The sequence below is a fragment of the Acipenser ruthenus genome, chromosome 17, assembly GCF_902713425.1.
Source record: "Acipenser ruthenus chromosome 17, fAciRut3.2 maternal haplotype, whole genome shotgun sequence".
NCBI classification, from domain to species: Eukaryota; Metazoa; Chordata; class Actinopteri; order Acipenseriformes; family Acipenseridae; genus Acipenser; species Acipenser ruthenus.
In genome coordinates this window covers 30,759,400-30,781,870 of record NC_081205.1, presented here as the reverse complement: position 1 = coordinate 30,781,870, position 22,471 = coordinate 30,759,400, and positions in this window count along the sequence as shown.

The window sequence follows — 22,471 nt, the reverse complement described above, 5'->3', positions numbered from 1 at the left end:
TTCTTCAGTGTGTTAAGCAAAATTAAAAGAAATGCCAAATACATGATTTGGTCACCCGTGGCTAAGTGTTCTATTTAAAAATACCAATGGAAAAATAAAATCCACGTAAAAGAGGGAAATGATATCAGAAGTAACATTTGCCTTTATCCCCCTCCTGTTTTTCTTCAGTTCAGAGCACTAACTGTTAACCCTTTTGTCAAGCTAGTTATTTTTATCCGAACAGGTTTTGACTACAGGCACGTGTTTCCTAATATGACTGGACAATGCAGAAAAGCAAGTATAACCTCCCCTGGAAAAAGGGACAAATCGAAACCAGCTGGCTTGCACACTGTTTGTAGTCGGAGTTGATAAGGAATGACAGTTAGGGAGCTTGGAGCTTGTCCAGTACCATCTTCTCCCAGCAGGTATTGCTGTAGGCAATGTAATGAAGGTACTCCGTATGCAGAAATCAAAGGAAATTGAGGAGAGAGAAGCCAAAAATAGTGTCAATACATGTCCTGATTTATCTTTGAGCTGACTCATCTTAGTATGAAAATGAAAAACACTCCACTGCCTGCTGTTGTGTCCAGTCTTTCTGATACTTCAATGAAGAGAGGAAGTGGAGTTCAGTAAGGAGATCCTCTGTTTTGGTTTCCTTATTAATTAGATGCAGAGACATGGCTCTGCAGATTTAATATATCTAAAAATAAACGTATTCCAGCACTTGTCCATATCCATAATACCCTGGTTTTCATTCCAACTGAGCTCTCAATTACTTAACTAGACTCTTAATTGATCTGATAATTTGCTTAATTAGACCTTATAAATTGTTTTTAGCTCAAACAGTTGCTCACGTTGAAGTTGCTTATAAAATGTTCACCCGATACGCATGCCAGCGTCAGTGACACACTGTCACTGGAGGTGAAAAGCGCTCAGTGCCTACTGGCGCTGGTGTATAACACCTGTAACATGTTGAAAACACCACACAAACAATTGTCATGTGAGACTTTCTATATTGGCTTGCTAGCTTACAATTGGCTGCTTGTCCGTGGCGGTGCAGCACTGAGCTCTGGTTTAACATGTTACAGGTGTTATACGCTAGCGCCAGTAGGCACTGAGCACTTTTCACCTCCAGCGACAATGTGTCACTGATGCTGGCATGCGTATCGGGTGATAAATGATCTGATTTACATTTTTATAAGCTATTATTAATACAAATACTAAACACATAAGATGCTCCGCTGAACACTCTGCAGATATCTGCTTAATATTTGCATATTTTCCTGCAAATTTGGACTGCCTTTATTCATAGGTCCTAAGTGAAAAGTGAGGTGTCATCTTTTAGGCATTACTGACAGGCAGTGATGAAAAATATTTGAGCTCCGTGAGAGTTCTGTCATCACTTCAGCTATAATCACGAGCAGCCCTGTCCATTTAGATTTTTTTCTGTTCAATCAGCAGAAAAGGCTCACTTGACTATAATGCCCAATTATTCTTGTAATTTGCCCATTTTATTGATGAATTCAAAACATTCTATTAATTAAATTGTTTTAGTGGTGGAGCTAAATACTGTACCGCCATCATGTAAATGATAAAAATATGAAACTTGTATAAATATGAAAGCTACAAATCCGCGCTTGGATGTTTAGTTAAAAAAAGTTGAAGGTTGTTGCTTTGGTATGTCTAATTATATATATATATATATATATATATATATATATCTATATATATATATATATATATATATATATATATTTTGCAGGACATAAGCATGGCCATTTATCATTTATCTCTCAGAATACATTATTTAGAATATTCACATATTTATCCCAGACATCAAATATTAATAATTTGTTTACATGAATACCTGAACAATATTTGTCAAGCTCTGTTTAGGTGCACAGATCTCTAAATGTGCGCGAGAAATACCGAGAATAGACAACACACCTCTCCTACATCTACAGAAGTGTCAAATGTTCTAGTTAAAACAATCAACAATCACAGGCTGGGTCCACACAAAGAACAGCTTGAGAAGTTGGCTCCTTGAGAGAGAAGGAGAAAGTGACTTTGTCTGGGTGGACATGCAAGAGGTCATTGATAAGAGCAGAAGAGAGGTCAGCGGTAGGACGCTACCCTTGGGGCAGCCCTAGTATTGATAGCCCATAGTGTCTGCCCTTCAATGTAACGACTCCACTGCCCTCGATTGAACACAAGAAAGAGACCTTTGTGCTCAACATTTAGTAATGCTGGGGGGCTTTGTGGTTACTCTGAAGCTTTTCTGATTGCTGTGGTTCTTGAAACAGACATGTTTATGTTGAGCGGGGGTATTGAAGAGTTCAGGAAACAGGCATTGCCTACAGAGCGGGCTGTGTAATGTTTGATTGTCTGTGTCACGGGTAGGCAAAATGGGCACTTCCAATCCATTCCATTGCAGGACTTTGTTCCAACCAGATCCTTCATTATCTAATTGACAGAGGTCCAGAGGGTTTACTGTTTAAAGTCGCAGGGCCGTTCACACTCCTGGTAAGGCATTTATATCCCAAAACATCCCGTACCCTAAAGTAAAGCCCCAAAAAGTGAGAACAGAAAATGCAATGCGGTCTGGTACACGATCATTATCTAGGTATTTTATTAAGGGTGGCACTTCCACTGTACTTTTGATTAATCACAAACCAAAACATTTGCAGGCAACTTGTTTGACAATTAGTGTACCGATACCATTTTAAAATGTTATCACTGAACGCCACAGGGGATATTATTTTGTAAATGAATGATTTTTAATAATACTCTTGACATTTCTTTTGAACTTGCAGCAACTTGCCCTTTGGAGCCCACTGAAAATAAGACTGTTTGGGAAATAATATCCCAGTAAAAATAAAATTTATATATAAATAAACAGCCCTGAAACAGGCTCAAGTTTGAACAAAAGGCCTCGTTAATATGTACAGGAGATAAGGCAGCAGGAACAGGTGTCTGAATCATATAGATTTAGCTGACTTGCAGATACAGCTTGGTTGCGCTTGCACGCTTCGACTAATGTTTCTAATGGAACCTGTGGCACTGTTTCAATTCTACTATAGAGCACATAGGTTTTTAAATTGGGTGTTGCATTTGAGAGGCACAAGCAGAGCCTTCACTTTCAGTCAAACTTAGAAATGTCAAGCATGTGCAATCAAATGGCCCAGTCATTGTCTGCATTATCACATGGGCCAATATTTGCTGCTTATTACTTATTGGGTTACACCAACTACAGTACCTGTGTTATTAAAGTCTATCTAATAAAGAATAGTACACAATGACTGCTTTTTCATTTTCATCTAATTTTGCTTCCATAATCACGTCAAAGGTTCCCAGAGCTAGACCACTGTTAGTGTGTTACTAAAAAGAAATCATTGATAATTCCACAAGATGTCTTCATTATATTATTCATTAGCGATAGAAACTTCTGTATTTAAAATGTTTGTCTAAATTGTATGTCTCTTTTTTTCTGTACATTATGAATGGATGTTTATAGACAGAGACTTTCAATCCAGCATTGTTTGTATAGGTCTCTCTAAAGTTAGATAATACATTACTAATAAAATATTAGAACATTTTCACACACACACCAAAAAGACTGATGAAACAAAAAGACAACAGTATGAAAGTCACAGAAAGAGCAACAAGGTAGAGATCAATTCTTTATAAACTGCTCTTTCATCACGGCAAACATTCATCTTTCAAGAGGCCCAACCTTGTAAGCAGGCAGGGGAAATAAAACATATTAGCTAAGTATAAATGCATACAATTAACAACACAACTAGAAATATGTATTAGTATTGCATTGTTATTATTATGTGCTTATTTATATTACCCAACTTTTCCTAGGTGAAAGAGTTTATTTAATCATCTCAAAAAGGTTTAGCAAGGGATTTTAACAACTTTGCAGGCTAAATTGAACATGATGGCTTTAACCTGCAGCTTTAACAAGACAGTTTTCAAAGACCTTAGAATTTAAATATAATTCATGGTGGGATTTGTAGTTTCTAGAATCATCGAAACAAAAGAGGAATTTTGTAAATTCAGTCATAAACCTTGCTTAAGAGCATGGGGAGAGACTGGTCACACATCTATATACATACTGTAGGCTTGAAATGGACAGGAAGGAAATGGTTATGCATAAATACTGTAAAGCAGGCAAATGCATTCTTATTCATGAATAACAATGCTTAAAACTAATTTAAAAAAAACAACAAAAAAAACTTTTTAGTTTCAGGGGAGAAAACAATCCTGCAAAATTGCACTGCTGCCTACCACCAAGAAAGAGAACTTTCTATAATGTTATTTTGTTGTAGCGTTTTCAGGGGCGTTTAGATGAGGTTAGTATGCCACTGCTTGATAACAATGTTCCACTTTTGCAGTTATGCAATGGACACTTTGGCCAATGCATTTTTCATAACCAAGTTAGAAAGGGCTATGTGGCTCAAATGGGACCAATGATAACTTTCCTCAGAGTTAAGGTACTTAAATAAATGAGAGTAACTGAAATAATTTAAAAGGAACAGATGTTAAAATGCAACTGCAATTTACTAACAGGGCTGCATGTTGAGAACTGCTATTGGGCTTCTTTCTGTAGTGCAATATTTCATCAATGACCCACTAATGTTCTGCTGTTTAAATGATTGTTTTCATACAAGATAGAGCTCTGGAAGCTTTGCATTGTTTGACAAGAATAATCCCCTTCTTTTCTGCGACACTATTAAAACACTGTATTTTACATGGTATGTGGATTAATGGGAAGGAGTGGATGGAGACTGGAAAGATTTATAATAACTTGATTTACGAAGTTTTCAAATGTGATTTCCCATACCTCAGTTTATCCAGTACCCTGTGGACAAATTGCATCCAAACCATAATTACCGCATCAAGATAGTTACAGCAAACTACAATGACTTATTTATTTGCAGCACAAATAAGGGTGCTCCTATGTCATTATGGGAAAAATTATGGGAAGAAATGGGTAACAGTTTACATTAAGTGTCTCTAATTGCTGTGTACTGCATTTACATAGTACAGTGCACCCTCGCTATAACGTACTTCATTATAACGAACCTTCAGCGAACCTAGCCGCTGGACACACAATTAAAATCCAAAAAAAAAGATAATATTGTAATGTAAGCAAGATCTGTGAAGTGCAGGAATGCATGGAGTAGGAGGGGCTGTGTTTCACATCGGTCGAACAGCCTATGGGCGACAGGCACAGACCACAGTAGCTGCTGGTGATTGGCCGTGGAGTGGGACGAGGCGGGACTAACTGGGGCTAAAGACCAGTGACCGCCCTGAGATTCCTTTTAAAAATGAATTAGTTTTAGCGGCGTAGGGACTTGTTAACTGTTAGTTAACAATTGGCAGATTGTCTTTGATCATTTATTAGTGTAATAAATATCGGGTTTAGCCCTGAATCGACTGAAGGCTCAGTCTTATAGCATTAAGGATTTTTTGTTACAATATACACACACTGTCAGCATCCCGGTCTGTACCCATGGTATGCCACCTGCGCAGTGAAGTCAACTATTTTGTCTTAATAAGAAACGCGCGCTGTGTAACTGCCTCCAAAACGAAAATCATTTTATGTTGCATCAAAGCTGGAAACTATATTGATCGCTTGAAAAAAGGAGTAATGCAGGCATTTCTCTGTCGTGAATATAGGTTGTCAAAAAGCACTCTGTTTTTAGGCTTGTTCGGAAACCATGTGGCAAAGCAAAATTGTTTAAAGATAAAAAAATGAAAAAAAACTTAATTATCTGATAACTTTTTATGTCAAACTTTTCACGTTGGGTTGATTTGGAACAAAAGCTCAGTTTGGGATTCTTGCATGTTGGGTTAAGATTTGGTGCACTTTGAAACGATTCATGTCAGATTGATTTTGAATAAAAGTTTAGCTTAATTCTGGATTTTTGCTTTTTGTACTGCGCTTTAATTATTTAACAAATTGGATAAAGCAAAGGCAGAATACTGCATACATGAAACACAATATTATCTCATTAACTTACGCCAACAGTTTATCGTTCATTTTGATTGCCCTTTCGCTATAACGAACCCCTCAATATAACAAACAAAAGGCTTGGACCCCAACAGGTTCGTTATAGCAAGTGTGTACTGTAGTTACTTAGTAAATACATGTATACTTACACATAATTACCATGTGGTTATGCATAGTTACAATGTACTCAATCTGTAAAGCTTTTTGGATGACATATGTAAATACACAATTGTATCAGAAAAGGGTTAGGGTTAGATTAGGGTGAGGATTATATCATTGCTATGAGTTGGCCACTATAATGACTTGTCAATATGTCTGTATATATTGAGCAGGGCTTATTTTTTAATTAAAAAACAAATATAAATATTTAGTTTTGTTTTTAAGGTGTTAAGATTGAAATAGCAAGTTCCTTGAATCATATATTTTCGCTTTAGTGTTGTTATATAATGTTGTTAATAACAATGAAAAGCCCCATCTCTACTTTTTCCTTTCTTTTCATGTTTTGTATTCTATCAATGGACACTTCGAGCTGCCTTCTCTTTCCCAAGTCCAGCTAGTGCAGCACATCCCCATAAGCTTACCTCTTGGGCCCTACCTGTTCAGAGCTAAATGCTTTTAAACAAATCATTATATTCTACTGACTGTGCTTGCTTCGCAGAAAGGGACCACCTGTGTAAATACTAAAGTTAGACTCCTTTATGATCCGTTCCCAATTTTGAAACGAAGGCCAAGCAGGTAAACTCATTTCTTGGACTTAAAATACAAATATAACACTGCCAATGTTCAGTCCTATCCAGAGAGACTCGTAGTGTTTATATTTCCCTTAACAGCTGTAGGGAGTAATTATTCCTTGTCCTAAAATGTAACAGAAATAAGAGGGATGGATTGTGGTAAACTCTTTTTTAAAGATAATCAATGCATCCAGATGCAGCACTCTTTTTTAACATCCTGCACCTAACCCATGTTGTGTTTGACTAGGGCGTACTTCATGCTCAGAAAAACAAAAAAAACTTGCTTACGAGGACTGCATTGCATTGCAGTCATCCGATTCAACAGATATGCAAGGTCTCAGTGAAAGAAACAGGCAGAACCTGCGCTGTAGATTAAATAAGCATGTCGGGTGGTCCCTGCAGAGTAGGGTCAAGACAGCACTGGCACAGGTCCTGACTTGTATCTGTCTGTGCCATAGAGGAATGGTGGACAGCTACAGTGGAAGGATCCTGGGCTGTCAATCCCTGACTGTTTATAAGCACCAGACCTGACCTCAGGTAATGCTAATAACGACCCCCTGGCACCCGAGAACATTTTGTTTTCATATGTCATTTGGCAGCTGAACTATAAATAAATGTTGCGAGCTGATATAATATTTATAACTACAACAAAAGCGAGCTTGTTATCTATCTATCTATCTATCTATCTATCTATCTATCTATCTATCTATCTATCTATCTATCTATCTATCTATCTATCTATCTATATATATATATATATATATATATATATATATATATATATATATTGGAATCCAGTCAAAAAATATTTTTTTTCGGCCATTGCTTCCATGCTATGTTTCCTGCCATTTGGGAGCAATTTACGATGACATGAAACCCCTATGCACATGAGGTAAATTGTGTGTTACTAACACACCTACAATTTTTCAAAAATACTGTTCTTTAATGTTTACATTAAAGCAGGTCTGTGTTACTGAATTATATGCATAGGAGCAGTATTGAATACACAAACAGATTAAAAGCTGTGCTGAAAACAGAAAAAATGCCAAAAACTGGAGGCTGGTGCTGAGTAATTGGCATGTGGAACTCGAACTCTGTATGATCATTTTTTCAATGTGTTTTAAAAAAGTCTCATGTTCTACTGTGCATGATGCATTTGTAAGTACAGTATTTTATATGTATGCTGTTGGAGCTAATCTCAAAATTTACCTCAAAAAGCATCAAGCTTGGAACTCCAAATTTAAATGGGAACAAATACCAACAAATTTCCTGGGTGCACTTTTCATTTTTTGGAATAAATTGTGCTCATGACAATTTGGAATTGAGTGCCTCTTCAAGGTGCCAAAAAATTATATTTAGAAAAAAAGGGTTTGCAGTGGAATCTTGCTATGATCCCAATCAGACAGCTCCTGAGAGACAAGGCATAACATCAAGGGCTATACTTGTTCGCATGAATGCTATTGCATGCCACATACAGGGTATGCTATTTACCCTGCAGTGATTTTGTATTGATTTTGTTCAAGTAAAAGGCACAAATAAAGTGTAGAATAGAATAGATTAGGGTAACTAGAATTAAAATATGCTGGTGTGTACAGTTTACACAATTGTATAACTTTATTTTCATTCTTTTTTTGTGCAGATTTTGTAAAGGCAACAAACACAAGTTCTTAGAAAAGAACAGGAACTGACACTGTTCTAACAAGCAAAAATAGAATCTTGCAACTCTGAAACTCTGTGCTGGAATAATATGTATCCATTCTTCAGAATTCAAAAGTTGTAAGGCCTCTATAAGAAGCAGCAATAAAATGCACTAAGCTGTTAATGAGATCTTACACGACCCAAGACAAAGAATCCACAAAGGGGGAAAGCAAGTCCGCAAACAGCCGGAAATCCTGGTCAATGGAGTCATAAAACCTGGAGCCAAGCTGCTTGGAGTGGGGTTAAAGAAATTATTCCCAAGAGAGGGGAGATCAGATCTGCTTTTAGATTAAAGGAAAAAATTTAAAAGCTGCCTCAATCATGAATATATGCATAAAGAGTAAGAGGACAAGCTGGGATGATCAAAACCAGTCACATAGTCACCTACAGTACTCGTTTCTGACTTTATCAGTTTCCTGGCAGCTCATTCATTTTCTATGTTAACCAGTGGAGGTCATCTTGTTGCAATCCACCCCCGGGAATTAGTTGCACTCTGTGTTTGTCTGGGACTTGTTTCATTAAATGGTCCTTCAATGCAATCTCCGAGTCAGAGCAAGTTAGAAGCAATAATATATAAACCTGTGAAAAAAAATGTGTATCCATTAGTTTACTGTATTCTGCTTTAACTTGAGCTCAACGACCATTAGAGATGATAAAATCAAGATATGGCAGGTGAATATATCAAAGTGTGTGTTTTTAATAAGTAAGGCTGTTGATCAGATTTAACAATATATAGCAGAAAGGGAAAGATAATCAGCAAATACACAGGTAATTATATCATAAAGGCAGGATAAACTGCTAGACCAAATAACCTGAGCTTTGCAGTCCTTTGAAATCGTGATTTTATTCTACTCTTGATATGTAAGATACAAACCATCTGTTAGTATTTACAAATATAAATAACTGTTTTTTAATGAGAAGAGAAACAAAATGTATTCTCTCCTGTTCAAAAGCTGACAGAAAAAAGTGGAATGACAGTTGGATGCAATGAGATCTTTTGAAGTGGCAGGTTAGGGAGAGAGTACAAGAACAGACATTCTCAAAAAGCATCATTATACATTATGGTAAGAATATGGATTTTGAATTAAGATGAAATGAAAATATGTCTGTTAAAAGGAGAAACCAGGGATCAGTATATATTCATAATCCTCATAATACTAATCATATTCGAAGACAATGGTATAATGGCACCTAATACTCCACACTTTGTAGTTCTGCTTTAATAATGATGATGTAAGCCAGCTGTTATTCCTTATACTGTAACACTCATATTTATCAAAGCTGCAAAAAAGCACAAACAACAACTCAGAGTCCTTCAGTTAACCTTTGGTTTGGAACACATAAAAAATTAATAAATAAGGTCCATAACATTTTAGAAGACCTTTTTAATATATTCTTTGGTATGTGCCCTATACTTTACATTATTGTTTAACTCAGGGGGAATTCCGGGAAGGGTATTCGTACAAATGTATTTTCCATTGATGTGGAATTGGTTTAGTATTCTATTTTGTATAGTAATTGATGAAAAGCATCTATAGTTTAGATTTCCCAACATTGCCATTTGTTGACTTCAGCCTGTCAGGAGCTTAATGACATTATTTGAAGGTTAAGGACATAGCAGCATGTTTTAATAAGTGATTTGAGGTTCAGATTTAAAATTACAGTGTGCAGCAGAAACACAATGATTAACTGGGTGCACCTTATGTACCCGACCGTTCTCTAAAATCTGATGTGTGCCTGGTTATAGTTACTAGATTCTGGGTCTTAAGTCATGGACCGCTGTACTTTCCAGAGTGTGTGAACAATTGACAATTTTGAAGGCAGACTTAAAAGCCTGTGTTCAATTTAGCTTATGCCCACTAGCCCAATTACTGTACACCATTAAATATTTTATAATATTTAAATTGTTTTCAATTTTCAATTGGGCACCATGTCTGATTTTCTGTTTATTTCAATTCACTTCCCATTACCATATTAGATAAAAGGTGTTTCTTTAACATTCCTACCAAGCCGAGTTTCACTTATTTCAGATGGCCAGTATTAAAAACATCTGTTTGTTTATTGCCAGATATTGTAGAATAGGCATAGCTGAACAAAAACACAGCAGTAAAATCTGAACCGCAGAGCAAAATCAATACGCCAAAGCTTGCATACATACTGTACATTTAGAGCCACATATTGCCACTCAAATAAAAATCCTCCAACAGAAAGGACAACGTTTACAGACAGATCGATCCAAACCAACAAAAAGGTAACTTATAAACCAGACCTATAGGATCACAGTCAAATTGATTTGAGCTAGTTTTCTGCAGTTTATTAATAAATCAACATGCCAGAGTTTTGCGATATAAATGGCGACTTGTAATTGTTTTGGAGATAATTGCTTTCATGCTTCTGCTCAGTAGATAAACCCTTTGTATAGCAATTTGCGGCAGGGTGTGGTTTGTGTTTGGTTTCTAGTACACGCTGAGTAAACGTGAACCATGAGGAGTAAACGTGAACCATGAGGTGCACCATGATGAGGAGTGAAAGAGAGAATCACTAGGACACGACAAGGCAGGGTAGAGCCACGAGCATTAATCTTCCCCCGCAGTTCAAACACAAGAGTGGAGTGACTACAGACAAGAATGAGTTAATGGTTAGTCCTTGTTTCCCAATCACTGCAGTTCTGACCCACAGCGCTAATCTTCACTTTCTATCAGTGCATATAGTCTTAACAGCTACACTGACCCCTGCACCTGAACAAGTCGACACTGTGTTTGATGCTGTGCCCTTTAATGTTTCTGGTTTGCTTGCTAACGTGCTGACAGTGACAGGTGAAAGCAGTCTCGTGGTACCTTGTTGTCTCTCACATGAAGTGCAGAGCTTGTGTTTGACCTCGTTCTTTCTGTACACTCCCAGCCTCTGACCTGTCAGGGGTATCAAAGCAAATGTCAGGAACCGATTGATTACCTAACAAGAAACTTTTTACGCAGGGATATTGATTGATTGCTAATTTCTTTTGTACTTCACTTTTTTTTAGGATATGCAAATATATGCTGTAGGTCACATGGTCAGTGAGACATTGGAGTAGATTTAAACAACAAAATATCACATCATTAGGCACCAGAATGCTTTTGTCAAGGGGAAAGTGTGTTTGATAACAAACAATGGAGGTACTTTTGATGCCATGGTGACTACACTCACTTGCAGTATTTAGATTTAAATCTGTTTGTGATGTAATTTACTACATAGTTAATAATGTAACTTTTCCTTTTTATTTAAACATTTAGGCATCATGGCATATCAAAGGAAAACAGAATAGGTGATAATACTAATAAAAAGTATTACAGTGGATTTTAAATCCTTGGTAAGTATCTTTCAGGTACTACTCACTTAAATCACTGGTGATAGAGGTGAACACATCATCAGGTCTCAACCCCAAATCCAGCACATGTGTTTCACGATAAACCTGTTTTTACCAGGTCACACAGAGACCATCATATACATGTTTGTGTTGTTTGGTGTGACCCCAAGCTCAGAGGTGGAGCTAGGGTATTCAATTACCTTAATGCCCATTGTCTTCCTAAGACCTTGTGTATTTATTTTCTCACCATTGTCCTGTTGATTTATTATTGGCCCTACTGGTACATGATGTTGTCCTGCTGGCTAATTCAAAGAGTCACACTTACACTAACTGCAGGGTACATCATCTATGGGATAATGGTCAGGTGATGATCTTATAAAATTATAGGAGAGGAAAAAGTGGCACATAATGCATTTAGATCAATGATGATCCAAGATATGTGTAAGTTTAATTGTCAAGGTTTTTAAGCACAGAGTAATTTAGTAGAGATTATAGAGAAAATTGGTCTTGAGCTCAGATTTGGCCAAATATGTAATTCTGGTGATGCAGGGTTATGTTGTGAATGTCAATGAAGACATAGCCTTTTATTTCTGTTTTATCTCAAGTATTTATTTGTTTGTTATGCTTTGTTAGCATTGCTCTTTTAAACCATTTCCTTGACTATAATTGCTTTCAGGTTTCTTTTTGTTCTGTGTTGCGCATGGGGCTATTCATTTTTGTTATTGTTTTGTTAATGAGGATTGCAGCTGGGTTACCTGGGATTATAGGAGATTGTTTTAGCCAATCAAGTTTTCTGTCTGGCGACTTGTAATTGTTTTGGAGATAATTGCTTTCATGCTTCTCCTCAGTAGATTAACCCTTTGTGTAGCAATTTGATAATGGAAAGAAAATGAGCAAAAGTCAGCTTTTATAATATGGAAAGAATAACAGAGCAGGCAAGACTGCCTTCGGGATAGAGTCAGCCCTAGACACTGGTGCCTCTCTAATTAAAACCCACCTAACTGTGGTTTCTGGAGTGCTGCAGCCCCGGTAAAATAGAGGTGGAGATTTTAATTTATTAGAAATGGACTGAACGGTTCCAAAAGCATCATGTTTATTTTATACATGTCCCTGAACCACTAAACACAAGTTGCCTGAGGCCCTACTGGTAAGCTCGACTCATCTTTGCAACTGCAACGAATGCCATTCTGCCTTCGCAATGTATTCAATATTTCAAAGAACGAGTTTCATGCTGCAGACAGAGCAATCAGTTCTTGCTGCACACACATCCAGCACAGCCCTGCTCTAAAAATAGCTGTAGCAGTGGGACCTGGTGTACAGTGTAGAGAAACTGATGCAATGTACCAAAAGGATGATTAGATACTAAATACTAGCCAGTGTGAAAAAAAAACACAAGGTACAATATGGTGGCCATGCATTAAGATTTGAGTTGTTTATTTCTGGTTTTGGAACATTAACATTACCTTTTGGAACGTTTAACAAGGTGCTACAAACTGAAAATCATAGGCATAGTGGATGTTAGTGATTTGACAGATAGTACCATTTCCTTTAGAACAGATTTACCTGGAAATAACCTGGATTTGATCTCTAAACAGCCCAGCATGGTACTAGCAGCAGCCCTGTGGTCCCATTCTTTGAGGGAGATGTAAAGAAGTTGCATTCTCAGTATTGTGTACATTCAAGAATCCTAGGACACTTCAAAAAGAAACAGTGAGTGTTGACACCAATACACTGACGCTATTCTTAAAAAAATCTAGAGTTCTCCACCCAAACATCGACAAAAAAAAAAAAATAGGTATATTGAAACAAAATGAGCACAGTACTACAAAGTAGAGGGGAAATTCATGTCTTCTAGTTGTCTCTGAAGACTTGATGACATCTTAATTTTCTTCTTTGGACTCCTTTGAATGACTTTTTTTCTCTACAGTCTTCCTTCACAACGAGCAGGAAAGGTTTGTAACCATTTGAATTGTCTTTTTAGATTTTTTCAGTTGTCTCTAATATCTTTCGGTACGCACAGACAAAAAGGTTTCCACCTGGAACTATATCTAAAGGTTAGCTGGCCTGTAGGTCACCGATACAATGGCCAAGTGACTTGTATATATATATATATATATATATATATATATATATATATATATATATATATAGTCATTCTTTTGAAAGACAACTTGTTTATAACAACTTGTTTACAGCATTGCTTTCTCCATCCAGCTGAAGAAGTTGGTAGTCTGAAACATCCTGATATAATTGACTTATCAATTATTCACATTTTTATGTACCTATATTACCTTTTTCTTTTTTTATGTTTTGTTACACATCAGTTTTTATTATTCAAATTCTAATATGTATATTAGAATTTTAATGATTGTTTCCTATTATATAAAAAGTGTTTTTTTTTAAATGTATAATTTTATTTTTATTAGTTATTTTTTTTATTTAGTATGTCCAATTATTATTTTACCCAAATTTCTCCCCGCAGCAACCCCCCCCCCCCCCCCCCCCCCAGCTCAAGAGGTTCAGTGAGCGTCCTCCGATCCCACGACCAAGCCAAGATAACCTTTGCCAGAAATGGAATGAGAAAATGTTTTTATTGTTATTTTGATTTGTGTGCTGGGTAAGTGAGACTTGAAAAATGCTACCATTTTCATGCACAGCCCAGCACTATGTCACTAATGTTCTTTAGAAACAATAAAAAAGGATTAGTGCACAAAAACAGATTCATTCTCAAAAAACATGATAAACTTTATAACTTTAGGCATGCACTTTTCAATGCCTGCTAACTTTTTATGAGTCACATCAATCATGCAGACATTATTTATTAGACTTTTTTCATAGGCAATTAAATTGTCAGTTAAAACACTAATATTACATTGAATGTTATTTTAGTGTAAGTGTTGTGAACTTTCAGGTATGATTTATAGTTCTTTAAAAGATTAGATTTGGACTTAATTCTTTCAACACTGCAGACCACTCTAGCAGTATAGGAAAGATAACTCCACCAAAAAGAGTCTGCCAGTAAACTAATCTAATATACTAATATGTACATCCATGTCCATTTTTATTTATTTCTCTCTCTCTCTCTCTCTCTCTCTCTCTCTCTCTCTCTCTCTCTCTCTCTCTCTCTCTCTCTCTCAATAACCAGGTCTATTTAGAAAAAAAAATCATTTGGCAGAAATCAAATGTTTATTACATATCTTGTAAAAGAAGTTCCTTGTTTTTTTTTTTTTATAGTGAGGGCCAGGGCACATTGTCAGTACAGATTAATAATGGAAGACTTACAAATAGCACAAGAGCCTGGGAGGTGGTAATTTCAACCCAGCAAATCATTGTATCGTACATCTTTCTGTGACCTTTATCTCAAGAAGGGATCTATAGTAGTGTGCAGTCTGGACAGATGGTATTTTCTTTTTTAAAATCACACAGCTTACTTGGACTTGACTTTTGTTTGTAATATCCCTGTGTCTTCTGGGACAACTATATAATAGAATAAAAATATGTTATACTGTACATGCATCAATCCAAATATTTATCATTGCATTTATTTAGTTTATTTCATTTAGTTCATCTTTGCAAGCACTGAGTTATGAGTGCCAATTTACATCGAAGCAAAAGTTGTGGGGGAAGAACTCTTAAGTCTGGAGGAGGTAGGTGTTGGCGTGGAGCGAGGGAATGGATTCTAGACATCTCACACCTTGAATCAGCACCAGGCACTCAACAACGCTGTGAATTACAAGACTACTTGAGAGCCATTCATGAGATGTACAGGACTGTTTTTTGTTTTATGGGTTTTTATATCATAGCCGCTCATAGCAATGAGTGCTCATGTAGGTCGTCACTGATGACCACCTACAGCCTGGAAGAAGGACATCTTCTCTAGTGGGTCAAAAAAGAGGCCATGTGTTAGTGATAGCAAATAATGTCAAATAATATGACTATTAAAAAAAATCTAAAACCTCAATAATGCCTACAGCCTCATACTTTAACTCTAAAGACCCACATGTAAGCAGTGTCTTGATAATTGATTTTTGTAAACAAAATGTGAGGGAGGAAATGTATTAGAACATTACATGTACTGGTGTCAGAGACCAGTTGAATCTTCAAAGGTCTGCAATGATTGGAATAATAATAATAATAATAATAATAATAATAATAATAATAATAATAATAATAATAATCTTTATTTGTTGAGCGCCTTTCATACCAAGAGGTTCAAGGCGCTTCACACATACTTACAAAAAACAGTAATTAAAAGAATAAGAATAAGAAAATAAAAGACAAAAGGAACTGTATCAGGTTTCATTTTAATTAATTTAATTACTTTCAGGTATTTATAAAAAATTTTAATGTGAATGTAGCTATAACACCAGGGGAGATATTTCTCATTTCAAAGTAACTTTTCAATATACTCCTTAAAAAAAAACAAAAAAACATGTTTTAAATGAGTGGGTATAATGGCTTTTTAATGCTTGGTTGCTAGGAGAGAACATGAAGAAAACAGAGCTGTGTATTCTGGTTCCCAGACACTGCACTTCTTAATCAGTATAGAGCTGCAAAAATAATTAATTCCAATGGAAAAAAAGAAACTGTGTGAAACTGAAAATGGTTTCATTCATGCAAAAAAAAAATTAATAAAAAGTAGCTATCATTGAAAAAAAAAACAAAAACATAGCTATAGTTGAAATGTACTTTTCTGCATGATATTTACTGGAGCGATTAATCTAACATAGAACAGCTGACTTAACACCAGAGCATTCCTCTCTCACACTACTGTATAATTTTATCATCCAGGTTAATGAAACAAAAAGTCAAAGATTGATAAAAATGTGTTCTATCATTGTCTAAATTAAGTGCATAACCATTGAGCTATCCTACATGTAGAGTGCCGTGGAAACCAATGGAATTCACATGGGGATTAACCAGAATCTTTCTAAAAAAAATAATAATAAACAAATCCATTAAACAATCCTTATTAAGAAATAGAAACATGTTGTGAAAATGAACACCTATCATCTATATGAATACAGACTCTATACATTTAAAACAACTATTTGAAGTTTCCTGTTTATTTCAGTGAAAGCCGTAAAATAATGTCAAAATATCTGGACGGTCAACAACTTTATCGAGCTGTACCCCTTGTACTACTATATGTAATTGAAATATTCCCATAAAATATTGTCACTGTCAGTACACATTGACTTTACAAATGGTTTGATTTATCCTAAAGATGATACTATTATACAAGGCTGTTTGGTTAAAAACAGAAGGGACATTATCCCTTTGTGACTTGTTGAGTATCCATTTACCCAGTCGGTTCTTGTATTAGAAGAAAACATTGTCGCTCCTGCAATATGCAAGTGGTTGCAGCTTTTGATTTAAATTCTAAGTAATGTGCTAAACTTAAAAAAGTTTCCTTGAAACAGACTGCACTGTTGCGGTACAATTTCAACTGTACTTTAGGCTTCAGAAAGGAGACATGCACCTTTGAAACCTGACATATTCGCTTTGACACAAATCCGTTTTATATTCTAAAATATGTCACAGAATGAAATCCAGATATCATTAGATAAAACCCAACTCCCGAAGATAAATACATCCGGGCAATTTAAACACAATACCGAAGGACAGAAAAGGAATGGGGTTATAATAGGATCCAGATGGAGCATTTACTGGCTTTCTTCACAGCTCTTCGCTCTGAGTACAATAAAACTTCACTCCTCTAATGTTTATAAGCTGCCTATCTTATCTCAGGACGATAGGGACACTACTCCTTAGACTACTTTTTTTTCTTCGTAATCATAAAACAAAAGCCTCTTCTTACATGCCATGGATTATTTTACCTACTTGCAAGAACCATTTCCCTGTTGAATTCAGGAGTGCATGGGCTATACAAAAATGACCTCAGCTTCAATGACAGATGTATCTCATTTTGATGTTTGCAAAGCCTTGACACAGACATAACCCTGCTCATTTTATAGAGTCATAGATCTGAGTGTAAGTGTTATGCTCTAATAATTTATTGTATGGATGTTAGCTAATTGCTAGTGATTTTCTTTGTGATGTCCATGAAGAACAACACATATCAAATGTCATGGAGCTAATTAGGTAACAAAATCGAATTATTAGGCCGCTGGCTTTATTGTTTACCATGTACTTGTCTATATAGAGTTCAAATGTTTGAGTCTGTAATGCTTTCCAGTATACGAAGGTGAGTGCTGTAGGAATTCAAAAATAATCATGTATGAAAGCAAATGTAATTTGATTTCTGAATTCCAATGAGTTAATCATCAATTCATGAAGTTACATTCTTTTCAAATCATAACCTTTAACCTCACTTTAATCAAGAAGCCCTTTACTGTAAATTGCCATCAATACTTTTTACATCCTGTGAACCCTGCATTTAATTTTGACAGCACCGTTTCAGTCTACAATGTGTACAGTGTTCTTATCAAACAAAGAAAACCATCACTGGCTACATAGCCCTTGGACAAACCAAATGTTCTACAACAGAGAAAGCACTGATCGCCAGTGCTATTGACTGTGGTATGATGTAAGTGCCATATTTAAAAAAGCACCGTACCAGAGGCATTTCGTATAAAAAAAGGGCAAATTGTGTCTTTAATAATAGGCCTAGTCACAATTCAGAAGTGACCGATTGTCAAAGGGGACACTAATCCTCACCTTCCTGTCTTCACTCTGCCCCCACGCAGGTGATAGAATGAAGAGCCTCTTGTTCACATCAGGGATACATTTCACCTGATGTCAGGAGCAGCAAGCTCCGGTGAGCTGCAGTACATTATTACCCATCATTACCCTCAGGCACTGCGCTCAGGACCGGGTATCGTTTTCACAGGAAACTCACTAACCCATGGAGAATTTCTGAACAAAGACTAGGTTTTAATTAATGCTATGAGGGCTCAAAAGGGTCTCTGTCGCAATGGTAATGATTTCATTTGACCTGGAAACAAAAGGTTATGATTAGCTCTTGCAGGTAGAGATGGGGCAGATATAGTTCACGTTGGAGTCCTCTTGCCATATTGAGCAGGGCCCAGCTAAGTGCTGGTCTGAGGTTCGCACTGACCCTGAGGTCCTCCACTACCTGATCACACACATGAACCATGAAGCCTACTTTGTACCTGTGAGACCATCAATCTTGCATTTGAGTACTTCGTCCACAGACAAGGTTGTAATGAGATGCTGCGAGATACTGGATACAAGGAACCGCTGATAACAACCAGCGCGGTATAGAACTGCTTTGTAAAAAATACTGAGGACCAGGATTTTAAACAAAAACAAAAAAAGGTAAATGGGTAAAAGAAAAACTATGTATAGGCTTAAATTACAGTTTTTTGGAGGGAATCTAGGGTCCACAGGGGAAACAAAATTGAGCAATTTAAGCTGAACAAGTCATGGTGTTTGTAGTGCTGTAGGGAATAATAGTTCATTTGAAAATGGTTCATGTTGATCTGTAGCAGTGAACAAAAAAGGGGATAATAAATAAATCTGGAAATAATTGTGTGCGTCTCTATAAGAAACTGTGTCTAAATCCACTGGAGGGATTTTCTTTTCAGACTTGGCATTCCGTTCAGTAGGAAACAAACTAGCCCAAGATGTCCAGCTATGAAGTCATTCAAGTTTTCGTGCCTGATCCAACAGCCCCAGCAGCTTTGGGGGGGGGGGGGGGGGGGGGGGGCTGATCCAACCCGCGCCTACTGCTTATGTTTGAGCGTTCATTGACAAGAAAGTGTATTCCATGAATGTGGTTTCCATGGTAACACCTGCTAGCAGGCCCGGAGAAAATAAGATGTATTTAAATGGAAATATAGTTTAAATGATTCTTTAAAACCCTACTTTTTTCTGTCACGAGAAATATGCTCATGGCTCATTGCACGCTAAAGGACACACAGTTGAACTGTGTGGGTATGGTCTTAAAAGATTAAAGAAGCAAATAAAAAGATAATCTTGAAAGGTAAAAGTGAGACTCATGTTCTAAAAAACAGGAAAAAGGCTCAAATGAACCATTAAGGATTATAGTCCTGACATCTTTACAATGTCAAAATGCACAGAGAACTATTTGTATCTGTTAGCATTTTAAACACATACCACAGTTACGCAGAGCGATCTGAACATATTCACTGGTTCACTCTTTCATTAGATTGCTCATAAATTAGATTGCTGCACGACCATGACGAGCTTTAGCTTTCAAATTTGACGTCGAAAGGTTATTTTTAAGATTTTACTTTTTCCATAATACTTTCTATAATGAAATGACACTATGACAACATACTAAATAGTAGTTTTCAAATTTTCCCATGGAATAAAGTGCTAGCGTTAATCTACAGTAAACAGTACATATTTTAAATATATATTTTAAAATATAATGTCTAAGCAATCGATGCAAGATTCACAATCTACCCCTAATATGTTTTAAAGTATTTGGTTACCTTGTGCATTGCTCATGGAATTTTCTGAAAATAAATACCACAAATCATGGTAGCCATCCGGAATCTCACTTAACCAAAGGAAGATCAAATCAATTTTTCAGTGTACTTTGTGCACCCACAGAGGATGTGACATAATATGATGCAAATATACTTTGCTTTCCCTTTTTAACTCATTTACCTGTTGTAATTCTGCCAGTCCGTGCTCAGCAAATATGCTTAATTAATCTTATATTTCCATAACTGATTTTATTATATCCATGCTCTGATGCACATACCCAACATCACTCAAGCACAAAACACAAATACACCCATACAATGCACAGAGAAAATTATTGTTATTATTATTATTATCATTTTTTTTTTATTTGGCTCCAAAAAACATGTGTATTCACAGTATAGACATTACAAAATAACAAGTTAAGAGGTAAACACTGACAAATGCCCATAATATTATATTTTTTTCTTAATATTTAAACAAAGACTTTGGCATTCAAAAAGGAATGTAAACAAAAATGTTATTTTTTAAACTAAAGTTAGAATTACAACATAAATATGCACCCTTATAGCAGCTTTTTTTAAACTGATAACTGTGTGCAGTTATTATCTCTGTCGTTTGTTTGCTATTTTGATTCTTCTCTATAAGCAAAGGGACATCATAATTAAGATTTAATACCAGCCATTAATATGGCAATTTCACTGTAAAACAGATGAAAAACAAAGAGGTCAAAAAGAAGACCAAATGACCATTAACACATGACAGTACTGAATAATAACAGACCCCATGCAAAGGAACTTCTTGAACTCAGACTACAAGACAGTGTTACAAGACATTCCCATTGAGATTTGAGAATTTCAGCAATAAGAATTACAGTAACTCCAAAAGTTTTGTAGTTTATTTTTTTATTTATTGTATTATTTGTTGCTCTTTTAATGACAGATGGAAGTGAGATAATAAGGTCAGATACAATCTGTCTTCAGAGATGTGTTTTCTTATTGCCGCTTGAGATAAAAAATAAGGTTTAGATGTTTAGATGAAGGGTTGAAAGCAGAAGGTGAGTGACACTGTGGGGAGACGCAATCTCTCAGCTTACGAAAGACTGCATGGAGCAGAATGCCTGGAAGTATTTCAGCTGTGCTAAACCGACTCCATGTCCCAAACAGTTAAGACATCCTCCCTCTCAGTTATTCAGTTTCCAAATCCTAATGCTACTTAGTGAGGATGTAATGATATCGCATCCTTCCATTTTGCAGTCGTTTCTAACAGTTTAGTGAAGTAAGTTTGTTCATATTTAATTAATTTGTTACTAAGACACGTTAAGATAACATGGAAACTTTAGAGCATTCCACTCATGCATATTGGTTGGTGTATTTTATACATGGATTTAAACACTGTCTATTGCTAAGAAGCCTGCTCCCTGAAGGTATTGAATTAGTTCCAATAGATTTAAAAAAAAAAAAAAAAAAACTACTTGGAAGTGCAATATCACTGGCTAAGTAAAACCAAAATATTCATAGACTTACCAGGCAAAAATTGACTCCTCTTGTTGAGTAGCATGCAAACAATTAAAAACTAAGTCAGCAGTATTGTTCAACCAATTGAAAATACTTCACTAAGACAGGCTACTATACTACTTACCAGTAATTGGAAACCATATTGCATTTGATAACACTATGTAACACAATTTTTGTTCCTGGGTAGTAAGTGTTATTTCCTAATTGCTTATGCCTCAAAAGTATAGAAAATGGCTATTATTCCCCACAAACTTTGCTTTTGTGACCAGGACAGTGATAATTGTCCATCTGACCTTCCAGAGTTTTTTTGCAGTGCTCGCAGGTGAAATGAGGTGCCCAGGGTTTGTCTTGATCCCCTACAGGCATGCCGAAATATGCCTTGTAGGCCTCACACATCTTAGCAGATGCTTCCACGGAGTACTTTTTCGCTCTTGTCTTGATAAATTGGCCACAGACATAGCAAAATGCATCTGCCAGATGCTTGCAGCCTCTCAGAAAAATGCAGATATGTATACACTTAGGAAGCTGGAACTAAACTGAACTGGTAGGCTTAAGGCCCCTGTATTTATACTACTATTTATATTACTGGAAAGTTCTAGAAAGTTCTAGAAGTTACTCCAAGTTTACTCAGCACTGAATCTATCTGGAATGTTCTGGAAAATAGGTCAATTTCAAAATATCACTGTCCTGGTCACAAAAGCAAAGTTTGTGGGGAATAATAGCCATTTTCTATACTTTT